Genomic DNA, 16,872 nt, shown 5'->3' with positions numbered 1-16,872 from the left:
TTTTTGGGTAGATACCCAGGAGAGGGATTGCTGGGTCATATGGTAATTCTATTCGTAATTTTTTGAGGAATCTCCACACTGCCTTCCGTAGCGGCTGCACCAGTCTGCGTTCCCACCAACAGTGTATGAGGGTTCCTTTTTCTCCACAGCCTCTCCAACACTTCTTACTATTCGTCTTGTTGAGATAACCATTCTAACTGGGGTGAGGTGATATCTCAGTGTGGTTTTTATTTGCATTTCTCTGATGATTAGTGATGTTGAGCATTTTTTCATATGTCTATTTGCCACTTGTATGTCCTCTTTGGAGAAATGTCTCTTCAGGTCCTCTGCCCATTTTTCAATTGTGTTGTTTGGTTTTTTGTTGTTGAGTTGCATGAGTTCCTTGTACATTTTGGATATTAGCCCCTTATTGGAGGCACTGTTTGCAAAAATCTTCTCCCATTCAGTTGGTTGCCTCTTTGTTTTGTCGATGGCTTCTTTTGCTGTGCAGAAGCTTTAAAGTTTGATATAGTCCCATTTGTTTATTTTAGCTTTTACTTCCCTTGCCTTTGGAGTCAAATTCATAAAATGCTCTTTGAACCCAAGGTCCATAAGTTTAGTACCTATATTTTTTTTTCTATGCAGTTTATTGTTTCTGGTCTTATGTTTAAGTCTTTGATCCATTTTGAATTAATTTTGGTACATGGTGACAGATAGCAGTCCAGTTTCATTCTTTTGCACGTGGCTTTCCAATTCTGCCAGCACCATTTATAGAAGAGGCTGTCTTTTCTCCATTGTATGTTTTTTGCTTCTTTGTCAAAAATTATCTGTCCATATTTATGTGGTTTTATTTCTGGGTTCTCAATTCTATTCCATTGGTCTATGTGTCTGTTTTTCTGCCAATACCATGCTGTTTTGATTATCGTTGCCCTGTAGTACAAGCTAATGTCAGGGAGTGTGATAACCTCCAGCATTGTTCTTTTTTCTTAGGATTGCTTTGGCTATTAGGGGTCTTTTGTGGTTCTAAACAAATCTGATGATTTTTTGTTCTATTTCTTTAAAAAAAAAAAAGCCATTGGGATTTTGATGGGGATTGCATTAAATCTGTATATTGCTTTGGGTAATATGGCCATTTTAACTATGTTGATTCTTCCAATCCATGAGCATGGAATGTCTTTCCATTTCTTTGTGTCTTCTTCAATTTATTTTACAAATGTCTTATAGTTTTTAGCATATAGGTCTTTCACATCCTTGGTTAAGTTTATTCCTAGGTATTTTATTCTTTTTGCTGCAATTGCAGAAGGAATTGTGGGGTTTTTTTTTTATTTCTTTTTCTGAGATTTCACTGTTAGTATATAGGAATGCAATGGGCTTTTGTACATTGATTTTGTAGCCGGCAACTTTACTGTATTCGTTCATTGTTTCTAATAGCTTTTTGGTGGAGCTTTAGGGTTTTCTATATATGGCATCATGTCATCTGCAAAGAGCGACAATTTAACTTCTTCATTCCCAATTTGGATGCCTTTTATTTCTTTCTCTTGCCTGATTGCTCTGGCGAGGACTTCCAACATTATGTTGAAAAGCAGAGGTGACAGGGGACAACCCTGTCATGTTCCTGAACGTAGAGCAAAGAGTTTCAGTTTTTCACCTTTAATTATGAGATTAGCTGAGGGGTGTCATATATGGCCTTTATTATGTTAAGGTATCTTCCTTCTATACCTATTTTATTAAGTGTTTTAATCATAAATGGATGTTGTATCTTGTCAAATGCTTTTTCTGCATCAGTTGATATAATCATATTTTTGTCTTTTATTTTGTTTATGTGATGTATCACATTGATGGATTTGCATATGTTGAACCATCCTTGTGCCTCTGGGATAAACCTCACTTGGTCGTGATGAATAATCAATTCATTCATTTGTATACACCAATAAAGAATGGTCAGAAAGAGAAATTAAGAAAACAATCACATTTACAATCACATTAAAAAAAAAAAAACACCTAGGAATAAATTTAACCGAAGTGGTAAAAGACCTATATTCAGAAAACTACAAGATACTGAACAAAGAAACTGAAGAAGACACAAAAAAATGGAAGTATATACCATGATCATGAATAGGAAGAACTAACATAATTAAAATGTACATACTACCCAAAGCAATCTATAGATTCAATGCAATCCCTATCAAAATACCAATGGCATGTTTCACAGAACTAGAACAAACAACCTTAAAATTTATATGAAACCACAAAAGACCCTGAAAACCACAACAACCTCGAGAAAGAACAAAATTGGAGGTATCACGTCACCTGATAACAAACTATACTACAAGTCTATAGTAATCAAAACAGCATGGTATTAGCATAAGAACAGACACATAGATCAATGGAACAGATTATAGAATCCAGAAATAAACCCATGACTATGTGGTCATTTAATCTATGACAAAGGAGGGAAAAACACAGTGGGGTAAAGACAGTCTATTCAATAAATTGTGTTGGGAAAACTGAACAGATACATGCAAAAAAATGAAACTGGACCACCTTCTTACACCATATAAAAGAATAAACTCAAAATGGATTTAAATGTAAGACCCAAAACCATAAAACTCCTAAAAGAAAACGTAGGCAGTAAACTCTCTGACACTGCTCTTAGTAATATGTTTTCTGATGTATCTCCTCAGGCAAGAGAAACAAAAGAAAAAATAAACAAATGGACTATATCAAACTAAAAAGACTTTTGCACAGCAAAGGAAACCACCAATAAAATGGAAAGAGAGCATACTAAATGGGAGAAGATATTCACCAATGATACATTCACCAATGATACAATGATAAAGGGTTAATATCCAAAATTAATAAAGAACTCATAAAACTCAACACCAAAAACATAAATAATCCAATTAAAAAATTGGCAGAGGACCTGAATAGATATTTCTCCAAAGAGAACATACAGATGGCCAATAGACATATGGCAAGATGTTCAATGTCATCAGTCATCAGAGAAATGCAAATTAAAACCACAATGAGATATCATCTTACACCTGTCAGAATGGCTACATCAATAAATCAACAAACAAGTGTTGGCCAGGATGCAGAGGAAAGGGAAACTTTTTGCATTGTTAGTGGGATTGCAAATTGGTGCAGCCACTATGGAAAATGGTTTGGAGGTTTCTCAAAAAATTAAAAATAGAACTACCTTATGACCTAGCAATTTATCCAAAGAAATCCAAAACATTAATTAAAAAAGATACATACACCTCTATGTTCATTGCAGCACTATTTACAATAGCCAAGATATGGAAGCAAACCAAGTGCCTGTCAATAGATGATTGGACAAAGAAGAGGTGGTACATATATACAATGGAATATTACTCAGCCATAAAAATGAATGAAATCCTACCATCTGTGACAACATAGGTGGACCTAGAGGGTATTATGCTAAGTGAAACAAGTCAGACTGAGAAAGAGAAATACCATATGATCTCACTTACGTGTGGAATCTAAAGAACGAAATAAATGAACAAAACAGAAAAAACTCATAGATACAGAGAACAAATTGATGGTTATCAGAAGGGTGGGGAGTTGGGGAGCTGGGTGAAAAAGGTTAAAGGATTAAGAAATACAAATTGGTAGTTACAAAACAGACATGAGATGTAAAGTACAGCACAGAGAACATAGTCAATAATATTGTAATAACTATGTAAGATATCAGATGGGTATTAGATTTGTTGGGGTGATAAATGGGAGGGATTTGGGGGGCTGGGTGAAAAAGGGTAAGGGATTAAGAAGTACATATTGGTAGTTACAAAATAGTCATGGGGAATGTAAAATACAGCATAGAAAATATAGTTAATAATGTTTCAACAACTATGTATAGTGCCAGGTGTGTATTAGACTAATCACTGCATAAAATATATAAATGTCTAACCACTATGCTGTATACCTGAAATTAATATAAAATAATATTGAATGTCAACTGTAACTGAAAAAGACAAATAACTAATTTTAAAAATAAAAATTTAAAAATTAAAACTCTGCCTCAACCCAGCAATCTGCTGGGTGAACTCCCCAATCCCCCCACCCTGTGTCACTCCCACACCTGGGCCACAGCTCACCTGCATGCATGGTGTTCTTAATCAGGAGTGGACCCCTGTGAGGAGACACAGAGGGAGATCAAGTCAGGCGAAGAGTGACTTACTTTTTTAATATTTACTGAACAAAGTCTACAGGTCAGGCATATACACACAGAGTCCCGGAAGTTAGATATTATTGCTGCATTATACTCTTAAGGAAGTGGGGGTGAAGGAGAGGAAGGTCACCCAGCCCACTGTCCCTTAGGTCAGCCAAGACCATCTCTTTATGCCACCAGTCTGCCTACCCTCCATGGCTTCCCATTGTCTTCAGGACAGTGTCCTCAATCCCTAGCAGAATCCAAAGGCTATTCTGTGTCTGGCCCCAACTCCCTTTTCACCCTTCTTGCCACTCCATACTCCCTTCCCCATTCCATTCCATTCCATCATCCCCTCAGCTCCTTTGAGTTCCTCCAAAGAGCCAGGCTCCTAGGTAAGGTCTGGACCTTGCACAGGTCAGGCACCTCCTTTCTCTAGCCTCCTTCCCTGACTAACACCTACAGCTTCACCACTTCAAATTTCAGCTCAAATGTTAAGAGCCTTCTAGGTGCCCCAGACAGGTGAGGTCCACTTGTAAGTTCCCAAGGCATCCGGTCTACTTCCCCTTTCTTGGCACAAAATATCTGGTTTCCTCACTAGACAATAAGATCCATAAGAGTCGAGCACAGCACCTGGTACACAGTAAATGTTCCATAAATGAGCTTGTTATGTCATCTTTTTATCTCTTCTTCATTTGCCCATCCATTCTTACACGAACTGATTTCATCACTTGTTCATTTATTATTCATTCATGCACTCATTCAATAAATCATTTACTAACTCCACAAATTTTGCTGTGCATCTTTATAGCTTGGCTTTGGAGTCATATTATCCTGGGTACAAATCCAAACTCACCCTCTTACTAGTGTTAGGTGAACTTGGGCAAGAGACTTTGCCCCTCTGACCTTCATCTTCCTTATCTCTAATATGGGGAGTATAAAGCCTGCTACCCGGGGTGGGTGTAGTTTCAGTCTGGCATGGAGTACATGGCCCACCTAAGGCCTTCTCTAAATGATAGCTACTTGTTCTATTACTCTCTGCCAAGCACTGTGGGCAGAGAGGAGTAAGACCTGTTGTGCATTGGGAAGAATAAGGCAGAAACCAATGGGCTCTACCTTCATTCTAAGCAAGTAGTTTGTGGCCAGCTTTGCATGCTGTCTCAGAAGCAGGAAGTGTTCACTTACCATCAGCACCAGAAGCAACATTACCCTAAAGCTGATGCAAATTAAAATGTCAGCACTCCTTCCTTGCACAGTCCCTTTCCAAAGTGACTGTACTTAATTTTGTAGTCACAATTTTGTCTTCTTTTACTTGAAGAGGAGCCTCAAAATTATTTTAAAAGTTCAGTCTCCAAAAACCCTGGATCTTCTCTTGTCACCCTTTTTCCCTTCATACACACACACACACACACACACACTCACACACCATAGTTATCAAAGGGAGGCATTTTCAACCTGGAAAAATATGAGTCAGGTCCAGCCTCTAAAGCAGTGAATAGGAATTTGGAAGGTCTAACTGGTTTGGGCTGTGGAAGAGAATAATCTGTACCCCTCTGACACAGCAGATGCACAATACCAGTTCACTGGGCAGAGAGCTGCAGATCTCAACGCTGGCTGACCCTTACTCTTCCATGAGAAAAGAGCAGAGCTCCCCCCACTTTCTCCTGTTCCTTTAATCCTTCTCCATCTCGCATTCAGAGCTGCCTGGCAATGACTGGAACCACACATTTACCCTCCACCAAAGGACCATCGTGCATTGAGAAGTGTGATGGTTCTTGAGCGGCTTAGGTGGAACCCAGGGGAGCTAAAGGAGCTCACTACTGTCTTGACAGCAACACATGCCTTTTGGCCTTTGCTCCAACGCCCTGGGGCGCCAGATGGGGAGGGCAGAGGATGGCCATAAAACAGCTAGTCCGATCCAAGACTGAGAGAATCATTGACTGATTCCCATCATCTCTCCTCCACCTCAGTGAAACCTTCCAGCCCCTTGCGGCTATTCTCAGGAGGAGGAGCTATCAGGGGATCTTCCGGTTCCTCACTGAGAACACATTTATCAGATGTATGAGCCTGAAATGTCAGGTACTCATGTGAGTATGTGTGCACAGACACATGTGTGCACACATACATCTGGCATTAGGACATCTCAGACCTAGAGAGTCCAAACCAGAACTTGCCATCTTTTCCCCAAATTGGACCCTCCTATTCTCTTCCACGGAAAGGAACTGGCCCCACCATCCAAGCCAGAAACAGTATTATGCTTGACTCCTCTCTTCCTTACACATCCAATTTTGGTCTGATAATTTTTGCTCCAGGAAAGCTCCTAAATATCTTCCTATATCTCCATCACCAGTTCCAGAACCTAGTGAAGTTCCCGTTACCTTGGGGCTGGGTTTTGGAATTGCTTCCTCAACAATGGTCCCTGTGTCTCAGGACTGCACCCAGTAAACCATTTTCCAAATCGAGCCACAAAGATCTTCCTTTAAAATTGCATTCAACAGTGTGTTACTGGCATAGAGGTAGACATATGGAATAGAATTGAGAATCCAGAAATAAATCCATGTATCTATGGTCAACTGAGTTTTGACAAGAATGCCAACTCTATTTAATGAAGAAAAAATAGTCTCTTCAACAAATGGTGGTGTGACAACTTGATATCCACATGCAAAAGAATGAATTTGCAACACTTACCCACACTTTAGAAATTAAATCAAAATACCTTAAAGGCCTAAATGTAAGAATTAAAATTATAAAACTCTTGGAAGGAAATATAGGAGTAAGTCTTCATGACCTTTTGGCAATGGTTTCTTAGATATGACACCAAAAGCACAAGCAACAGAAAAAAAAATTAGTTGGACATACTTAATATTAAAAACTTGCACATCAAAAGACACTATGAAGAAGTGAAGACACAATCTACAGAATAGGAGAAAATATCTGTAAATCATAATATCTGACAAGAGTTTAGTATCTGGAATATATAAAGAACTCTTACAACTCAACAACAAAAAGACAAACACCCCAATTTAAAAATGGGCAAATAACTTAAACATGACACTTCTCCAAAGATATACAAATAGCCAAAAAGCGCATGAAAAGATGGTCAACATCATCAGTCACTAGGGAAATGCAAATCAAAATCACAATGAGATAGTACTTAACACCCGTTAGGATGGTTATAATTTTTTTTTAATGGAAAGTAACAAGTGTTGGCACGGATGTAGAGAAACTAGAACTCTCAAGTGGGAAGTGGGAAATTGGAATCACACTGATGGTAAGAATGTAAAATGATGTAACCTCTGTAAAAACCAATTTGGTAATTCCTCAAGAATTTAAACATAGAATTATCATATGATCCAGCAATTCCACACCTAGTTATATACCCCAAAAAATTGAAAATTGGTTTTTCAACAAAAACTTGTACACATGTTCATAGCAGCACTATGCACAATAGCCAAAAGTGGAAAAACCCAAATTGTTTGTCAACTGGTGAATGGATAAGCAAAATGTGGTATATCCACACAATTGAATATTATTCAGGCATAAAAAGATGCTAAACATAGATAAATGCTAAACATAAATAAACTTTGAAAATATTATGCTAAGTGAAAGAAGCCAGACACAAAAGTCACATGTTGTTGATTGCATTTATATAAACTATCTAGAATAATCAAATCTAGAGAGGCTGAAAGCAGATTAAAGCAGACAGAAAAGGTTACTAGGGGACAGGGGAAAAGAGCATGGGAAGTGACTGTTTAATGGGTACAGGATTTCCTTTTAGAGTGACAAAAATATTCTGGAACTAGACAGTGGTGATGGTTGTACAACATTATGAAGGTACTAAACGTCACTAATAGTAAATTTTATGCTATGTGTATTGTACCATAATTTTTTAAATGCATGTAATAGACAAAAGGGCATAGATTCACTTTTCCCTACTCCTCCCTTCTAAATACTATATCCTGGAAATAGTTCAACAGACAACCATAAAAGGACTCTGAAAACTAGAAAGAAGGCAGTGAACTGACTAGGAACCTCAGGACTTGAGGGATGACATGGAGATGAGTTCCCCCAGGTTTTCTTTTTTTATTTCCCATATACCCCAGACTGGGTGCCAGAGAGTCCTGCAATACAGTCTACCAAGAGTATACACACACATATAAAAAAAGAAAAAGAAAAGTTTACTCTCTCTGGCCAAAGGGCCAGGAAAGGGGAAGCCCAACAGAGAAAAGAGCCCCAATGGGGAGCCCCAATACCCACTCCATATCTGGGACAGTGGCAGACCAATCCATCTGTAGTGGCAGTTTCAGTAGAGTCCTGCATCTCTGCCAGTGGCAGAGAACTTACCAAGTCCCACAGCTCGTGACCCCCCCAGTAACAACAGGTGGCCCAGTGGAGTTACCGTCTGCTCCTACAGGTAGCACCAACAGGAATAAACCAGGAGCCCCAGCAGTGCCAAAAAAACAAAGCAGACCAAGGCTCTGAAAACTATTATTGGAACTACAGTCTATAAGTATGCCAGAACCTATACTCTAAACCTTAACATTTTGACTGCCTGCTAAAATAGAAGATTTAGATAGAATCAAGAGTCTCTAGGGGCAGCCGGTTAGCTCAGTTGGTTATAGCATGATGCTCCAGGGTTATATATAACACCAGGGTTGCTAGTTCGATCCCTGCATGGGCCACTGTGAGCTGCGTCCTCCACAACTAGATTGAAACAACTACTTGACATGGAGCTAATGAGTCCTGGAAAAACACTTAAAATAAATAGAAGTTTGGGAAAAAAAGTCTCTTAAGTTAATATCTAAAATGCCAGAGATACAATCAAAATCACTCATCATAACAAAAACTAGGAAAATCTTATCTTGAGAAAGGATAATCAACTGATGCCAACACTGAGATGAATCAGATGTCAGAATTTGTGATTTAAAATAGTCATCATAGATTTCCACTCAAAACAGTGAAATAGGCAACTGCTGTGCTTACCTCCTCTCAGGACCACATCAATTGCAACTTAACCACAGAACAACCATTACTGAGAATTACCTGAAGTCTAGTTGAACCAAAGCCCTACAACTACGGACTTACAGAAGAAGCCATATTGAGACTGGTAGGAGGGACAGAGACATGAACTGGGCTGGTCCCACACCCATGTGTGACCATTAAAAATCAGGAGGGATATCTCAGCTGTGGCAGTCCCCCCATGAGGAATGAGGGGTCTCAGCCTCTCCCCATCCTAGGGTTTCAGTGCTGGGGAGAGAAGTCCCCATAACTTCTAGCTGTGAAAACTAGTGGAAATTGTGGCTGAGTGAGATGGACAGCAGCTGCACTCCCAAGTGCTCCTCTTAGAGAGCCCACACACAAACTTACTTGCTGATTGACTCACTTGCTTTGAGCTCCAGTGCTGCTCAGAGGCTCAAAAGTTGCCAGGGACATTCAGGGAGGAACTGAATTGTCTGGCTGCAGGGTGAGAGCTGGAGGGGCAGCTTTCTCCCTGATGGAGGAGCTGGTAGAAGCCATTGTTTCTCTGTTGAGCCCTCCCCCTCCCTGCATGCAGATGCAAGCAGATGCATCTGAGTCTCCACCAAACTGGCCATCAGTTTGTCTGCCCCGCCTTAGTGATTCCCTGAGACCATGCCCCACCCAACTTTCAGGCAACCCAAGACTTTTCCAGTGGCTTTTCCATATAAACAGCCTACCCTGGCTCATGCAGACTTTTCTAAGTTCTCTCAAAGGTTCACAAAACCCAAACAAGCAGCATCTGGCTTCAGCAGGTCCCATAACTATGGCTGAGCAATTCTAAGCCTGGCACTAGTGACAGCCAGCCTTGGTTTGTGGCTTGACCTCTACCAAGTCACCTCCAAGCAGAGAGTGGGTGGCAGCCATCTCTGGATTGCTTTGTGGCTCATGCCAGGTGGCCTCAGGCAGAACACAGACTGCAACTGAATTTGGCCTGCAGTGGGTGCCCTCCCAGGAGGTCCCAAAGCTGGCAGGTTAAGTAGCCAACTTTGGACTGGGCTGGAGCATCACCCAGCCACCTCCAAGGACAAAACACCCAAAAAGTAGACTGGGCAGGCACCAGAGCCCTGCTAAAGTGAACCCTGCTCTATAGGGTCAGCCCCTGCACAACATCTCCTCCACTGTAGTTACAGCCAGTCCTCACAACCAATCAGCCCGAGGGTCAATCCCTCCCATTGATATGCAAAACAACAATCAAGTCTCAACTATAACAGGAGGGCACACACAACCCTCACAACGATCAACTGGCTCTGGTGACCCACGGGACACCTACTACATAAGGCCACTCTATTAAGACCATAGGCATAGCAGCCCTACATAGAAACAAACACAGGGAGGCAGCCAAAATGGGGAGACAAAGAAACTTTCCCCAAATCAAAGAACAGAACAAAGCTCCAGAAAAAGAACTAAACAAAATGGAGACAATCAATCTTCCCTAATCTGGGGAAGGAAATAGATATACAAGCCCAGGAAGTGCAGAGAGTCCCAAACAAGATGAACCCAAACAGGCCCACACCAAGACACATCATAATTAAAATGCCAATGGTTAAAGACAAAGAGAGAATCTTAAAGCAGTAAGAGAAAAGCAGTTAGTTACTTAAAAGGGAGTTCCTATAAGACTATCAGCTGATTTTGCAACAGAAACTTTTCAGGCCAGAAGGGATTGGCAGGAAACATTCAAAATGATGAAAAGAATGGACCTACGACCAAGATTACTCTACCCAGTAAAGCTATCATTTAGAATTGAAGGACAGATTAAAGAGCTTCTCAGACAAGAAAAAACTAAAGGAGTTCCTCACCACCAAACCAGTATTGCAAGGAATGTTAGGGGGACTTCTTTAAAAAATATATAAATATCAATACTAAAACAACAATAACTACATATCAACAATTACTTTAAATGTAAATGGATTAAATGCTCCAATCAAAAGATAGGGTGGCTGAATGGATAAGAAAACAAGAGACTCATTTCAGATCAAAAGACACACACTCTGAAAGTAACGCAATGGGAAAACAATATTTCATGGAAATGGAAACACAAAAAAGAAAAAGAAAAAGCTGTGGTAGCAATATTTATAACAGACAAAGTAGACCTTAAAACAAAGGCTATAACAAGTGACAAAGAAGGACCCAGTCATCCCACTTCTGGGTAATTTTCTGAAGAAACCCAAAATGCTACTTCAAGGGGACGTGTGCATCCATATGTTCATTACAGCATTGTTTACAATGGCCAAGATGTGGAGGCAGCCTGGGTGTCTGTCGCTGGATAAAGAGTAGGTGGTAGATATATACAATGGAATATTACTTGGCCATGGAAGGAAATGGGTTCTCACCATCTGCAGAGGCATGGACGGACCTAAAGGTTATCGTGCTGAGTGAAATATGTCAGACAGCAAAAAACTGATGCAATGTGATTTTTCTCATATGTGGAATCTAAGGAACAAATTAAACAAACAAACAAAACAGAAACAAACTAATAGACACAGAGAACATTTTGATGGTTGCCAGATGGAAGGGGGTTTGGGAATGAGTGAAAAAGTGAAAGGGGGGCGGCTGGTTAGCTCAGTTGGTTAGAACGCAGTGCTCTTAACAACAAGGTTGACAGTTCAATCCCCACATGAGCCACTGTGAGCTGTGCCCTCCATAACTAGATTGAAACAACTAATTGACTTGGAGCTGATGGGTCCTGGAAAAACACACTTAGATAAACAAAAGATTTTAAAAAAAGAAAAAGTGAAAGGGATTAAGAAGTACAAATTGGTTGTTACAAAGTATTTATGGGGATATAAGGTATAGCATAAGGAATATAGTCAATAATATTGTAATAACTATGTATGATGTCAGATGGGTACTAGATTTATTGGAGTGATAGGTGGGAGGAGGATTGGGGGACAAGGTGAAAAAGGTGAAGGCATTAAAAAGTAAGTACAAATTGGTAGTTACAAAATAGTCATGGGGATGTAAAGTAAAGCATAGGGAATGTAGTCAATAATATGGTAATAACTGTGTATAACGCCAGGTGGGTACTAGACTCATCAGGGGAATCACTTCTCAAATTGTAAAAATGTCTAACACTACATGATATACCTGAAATTAATATAAAATAATATTGAATGTCAAATGTAATTGAAAAATTTCAAAAGGGGGGAAAAGTGAGGGGGATTAAAACAAATAAGTCATGGGGATGTAATGTACAGCATGGGGAATATAGTCAATAATATTGTGATTGTATGTTGTGGTGTCAGGTGGTTGTTGGACTTATGGTGATCACTTCTTTAAGGATATAAATGTTGAATAACTATTGTGTACACTTGAAACTAATATAATATTGTGTGCTAGCTATATTTCAATAAAACTATTTTTAAAAAAATAAAATATTCATAAAAATGCTTCACAATTACAAATCTTCTTGAAACAAAAGAAAAATAGAAAATCTCAACAAATAAATAAATTATTTAAAAATACAATAGCTGGAGTTAAAATAGAAGTTAATTTAAAAGCACAATAACTGTTTTTTTTTTTTTTTTTTAAAAACTTGCTAGATGAGCTCAATAGTAGAATGGTGATGATGGTAAAATCAGTGAACTTAAAGACAGGTCAATAAAATTTACTTAATTTCAGCAACAGAGAAAATAGGCTGAAAAAAATAGAGTCTAGGGATCTGTGGGACAAAACAAAGTACCTAAACTAACATTCTTATCATCACAATTCCAGAAGAGAACAAAATACTGAAAAAAAATATTCAAAGAAGTAATGGCTGAAAACTTCCCAAATTTAGTGAAAGACATAAACATACAGATTCAGAAAGCTGAGAAAATCCCAAATGGGATAAACCTAAACAAATCCAGAACATCATGATTAAACTTCTGATAACTAAAAAAAAAAATCGTAAAGAAGCCAAAGAGCATTACCTATAGGGGAACATCAAATCAAATGACAGTGGATTTCTCATCGGAAATCATGAGGCTAGAAAAAAAGTGAATTTACATTTTTCAGGTGCTGAAAGAAAACCACAAATTATCTGTCAAGACTATCCTTCAGGAATGAAAGGGAAGTAAAATTCCCTCAGATAAAGGAAAAATGCATATAAATCCAACCATGTCATTTCCCTGTTAGACACCTTCTGTGACTCCTCTTGGGTTTCCAGACTCTGGGGTGTGGGTAGAGCTTATGTTTTTTAAAAAGATTCCTGGGCCTCCCTCTCAGAAAATCTACTGTGTAGCTCTAAGAGGGCCCAGGAATCAGCCTTTTTATCAGGCTCTACCCCTACCTCCCTTCCCCAAAGTGATTATCACAGAGCTGGTGAGGAGGCTACTGGTGGAGACACCTGATCTTCAGTCTGAGGTCTGAGCTTCTTTTACCAGGACCCTGTGCCCACAGGCCCTTCCATCTCTCCAGCTACATCCATCCACCTTCCCTGGTCCAATCCTTGAGCCACTCTCAACCAAGTGGTACTCCACACTCAAACCATTCTCAACTTCTCCCAGTGCCTCAAATGTGTTGGCCTCCTTCTTGACTTGGGGACTTGAAAATATTCTTCCTTCTTCCTATAAACTTCCCCAAGACTACCCACCTAAACCTCCATCACTGCCCCTGGATAACATATAGTCACATTTTAGATGTCATCTTAGGAGTCTCCTCCTCCAAGAAGTCTTCCTGGGATCCTCAATTATGGGTGAGGTATCTTCCTCATATGATCACTCTGTATCAGAGGATTGTCCTGTTTACTTATATGTCTCCACTCTAGAAAATGAGCTTGATGAGTGTCTGGCTGTCTTGTTACCCCTGTTTTCCCTGCACATGGCACAGTACTTAACCCAAAGCGGAGGTTCAGAAAACATTCATGGAGTAATGGAATGAATGACTAAATGACAACTCTTCAAGATAGGTTATCATTATCCTCATTTACTGGCATGTTAATTTAGACTGTTCAGGGATCTAAAGTGATTTTTGCAAAGCCCCCAGCAAGTGACAGAGGTAGGATTCAAATTCAGGTCCTCTCAACTCAGTTTTCCCTACAATATCCCACAGATTTCCAAGGTTTGATTCATTCAGTGATGCTGTGTGTTTCCATTTCTCATTCCCCATTCCCTCTGCCACTCTTGGGCCTCTATCCTAAAGGAAGAGACCAATGAAAACAACACAGCTCTCCTGATGCCCAGTTATAATGCATAAACCCAAGGCTTTGAGGTCAGATAGACCTGAATTCAAAACCTGCTTTGTCTCCCACCAGCTGTGTTAGCCTGGGCAGGTAGCCTAACTGCACTGAGCGTTTATGTTAATACTCAATCCACAGGATTCCTGTAATGAATAAAATGGATCATGAACACAATGGTAATCAGAGCCTAGCCCCCAGTAGGTTCTCAATAAATGCCATGTTGCCCCGAAAATAAGACCTAACCAGAAAATAAGCCCTAGCATGATTTTCCAGGATGACATCTGGAGCAAAAATTAATATAAAACCCGGTCTTCTTTTCAGGAAAACACGGTGTTTATCCTCGTCATCCCCCCCTCCCCATGGGCGAGGGTGGGTAGGGAGACGAGGAGAACACAAGTCTGGCTTCCATCCAGGTTGTCTGACTTCTCTTTCCCCCAGTCTGTGGTACTCTCTCCCTGGGTCTTCTCACTCTCTTCCCCCTCACGTCCCCTTAATTCTTACCCATCACACTCTCAGAACTTAACAGCCTACTCTCTTTCTCCAGGAGATTTGAGCTGCAGATAATGAAGTTCAGTGTATTACCTCCACCTGGGGCATCCACACGGTAACAGAAAATTCAGCTTTAAGCCAAAGGTATGATGTTCCAACTGTGGAATTACAGCCAGAGGGTAAAGGCTTTTACCCGGGGGGGTGGGGTCAAGGTGGTAACTGCCTTGTGGAGGCTGTGGAAGGCGCCCCCACCCCTGGGACTTTCCCAGAGCCACCTCTCAGCTTACCTAGGCTCCCCCCAGCCTAGGCCAGTGTTATGGGCTTTGTGAGGTCACCATGACTCAGGAGTTCCCAGCCAATGAGGCCTCTGCTCGTGCCTACACAGCAAGGAAGAAGTGTTCTTCCAAAGAAAGATCTATCTTCAGACCGTACACCACTGCCTAGAAATGACCTCACTCAAATGAACACAGAGTGTCTTACCCTGCATTTAACCTTCCCCATAAAAGCCCCTCACCATATGACCTTATGCTTCTGTTTATCTTGGGGTGATGGCCTGGTTCTGAGGAACATTGCACTTTGGGGTGCAGCAGACCTGAGATGGAGTCCTGTGCATTTTGTGGTGTGTGCAAAGAGCTTTGCAATCAGGCAGTCTGTGATGAGGCAACTGAGACCCACAGACGGAAAAGACTGGCCCAAGGTCACAAGCTAGAACACAGCCTGTGTGTTTTATCTTTTGCCTCCCCACACCAGGCACAGATAACAGGGTGGAGCAAGGTGAGAATGAGGGAGGGCCAGGAGACCCAGAAGTGAAACCTAGATTCTATGATAAGGAAATGAAGACACCACCACCTTTCTAAAGAAAAGCTTTTTACGGATAAACAATAACTAAGCTAATTAAGGTTACCAGTGACTAGACAGAAAAGCGTCACTGGGCACACTTCCAAAATTATAGTGGAACCATCCACTAGTCGACTAAACTGTAATCCCATTTACCCGGGTCATGAAACCTCAGGATAGTGTGTACACGTCATGTGATGTTCTGGCTAAGAAATCCACCTCATCTCACATCATCCTCACCACTAGGCGCCTCCAAACCTACAAAGAATTTTTATAAGAGTTTATTTCAGCCCACCTGAGGACATATGCCAGGGAGCAAGATCCCAAATGCTCCAGAGAATAGCAGTTTTGCAGTTTCTTGTATACATTTGAAATTAAGGAGGGGATGGAAGGAAGATCGGAGAAAGCAAGGCAGGGATTGGATTACGGGATAGTTAAGATTATTTGCTCTCTGGAGGGTGGTTACCTCTTAGAAAGAGGGATGTGAAAGAGTGGTTCACACATTAGAAGGGGTCTGGAAAGAGGCATTTCAAAGGTGTGTAACCTAGATGCAGGGAAACAATGGACAAGGCTTGCTCAAGGCAAAGATAAACCTCTTACTTAAAAGTTATATGCCTAGAGTGGGACTCCCCACCATGACCTGCCCCGTTAGGAATTTATGATCAGATCACCCTGAGAGGTTACTTTCCACAGAACCCCTTTTCTCATCCACAACAGTGAATTTCCTTCTGTCTACCTCAGATCTGCCTTGCCCACTCCTGGCCCTTCACCTTCTGCTTTCTCCTGCTACTTTAGGAGCCTATGTCATCTAAGTTCTTCCTCTACTTGCTTCTTTCCCACAGCCTGTAAACATGGCTAACTTTTCTCTCTCTAAGCAAAATCCTTCCCTCAGATTTGCTTCTTCTCCCAGCAGCCCCTCACTTGCTCTTTAGAAGCAGTGACAAGCCTCTCCGCTCTGCTAGCCACCTCCATCCTGCAGCAAGGGGGCTTTCCTGGCAGCTCACTTCCCCCTAAACATCTCCAGGGTCTCCACTGTCTGCAGGGTCACTTCCAGGTCCCTTGGTCTGGCAGTGAGGCTCCCTCATAGTCTTCCCCTGCCTGCCTGTCCACCTTGTTTCTGTTCCCTTTTTGACTTTTAGAATGTGTACTGAAGCATCATATACATACAGAAAATTGTACATATCATGTAAATTTTGATGAGTTTTCACCAAGCGAGCACACC

The 16,872-nt window shown here is 40.7% G+C and overlaps 1 protein-coding gene across 1 annotated transcript in view; it reads right to left on the bottom strand.

Moving 5' to 3' along the window:
• Positions 1-15,138, bottom strand: part of MROH7 (maestro heat like repeat family member 7) — a 60,363-nt gene extending 45,225 nt beyond the window's left edge. The window contains exon 1 of the mRNA XM_033115050.1: positions 14,907-15,138. The gene's annotated coding sequence lies outside the window, so the exon portion shown is untranslated. The remainder of the gene's footprint in view (positions 1-14,906) is intronic.
• Positions 15,139-16,872: the final 1,734 nt, after the last annotated feature.

The sequence above is a fragment of the Rhinolophus ferrumequinum genome, chromosome 9, assembly GCF_004115265.2.
Source record: "Rhinolophus ferrumequinum isolate MPI-CBG mRhiFer1 chromosome 9, mRhiFer1_v1.p, whole genome shotgun sequence".
Taxonomy (NCBI): Eukaryota; Metazoa; Chordata; class Mammalia; order Chiroptera; family Rhinolophidae; genus Rhinolophus; species Rhinolophus ferrumequinum.
The sequence above is the reverse complement of the archived record's forward strand: the minus strand, read 5'-3'. Positions and strand labels throughout refer to the sequence as shown.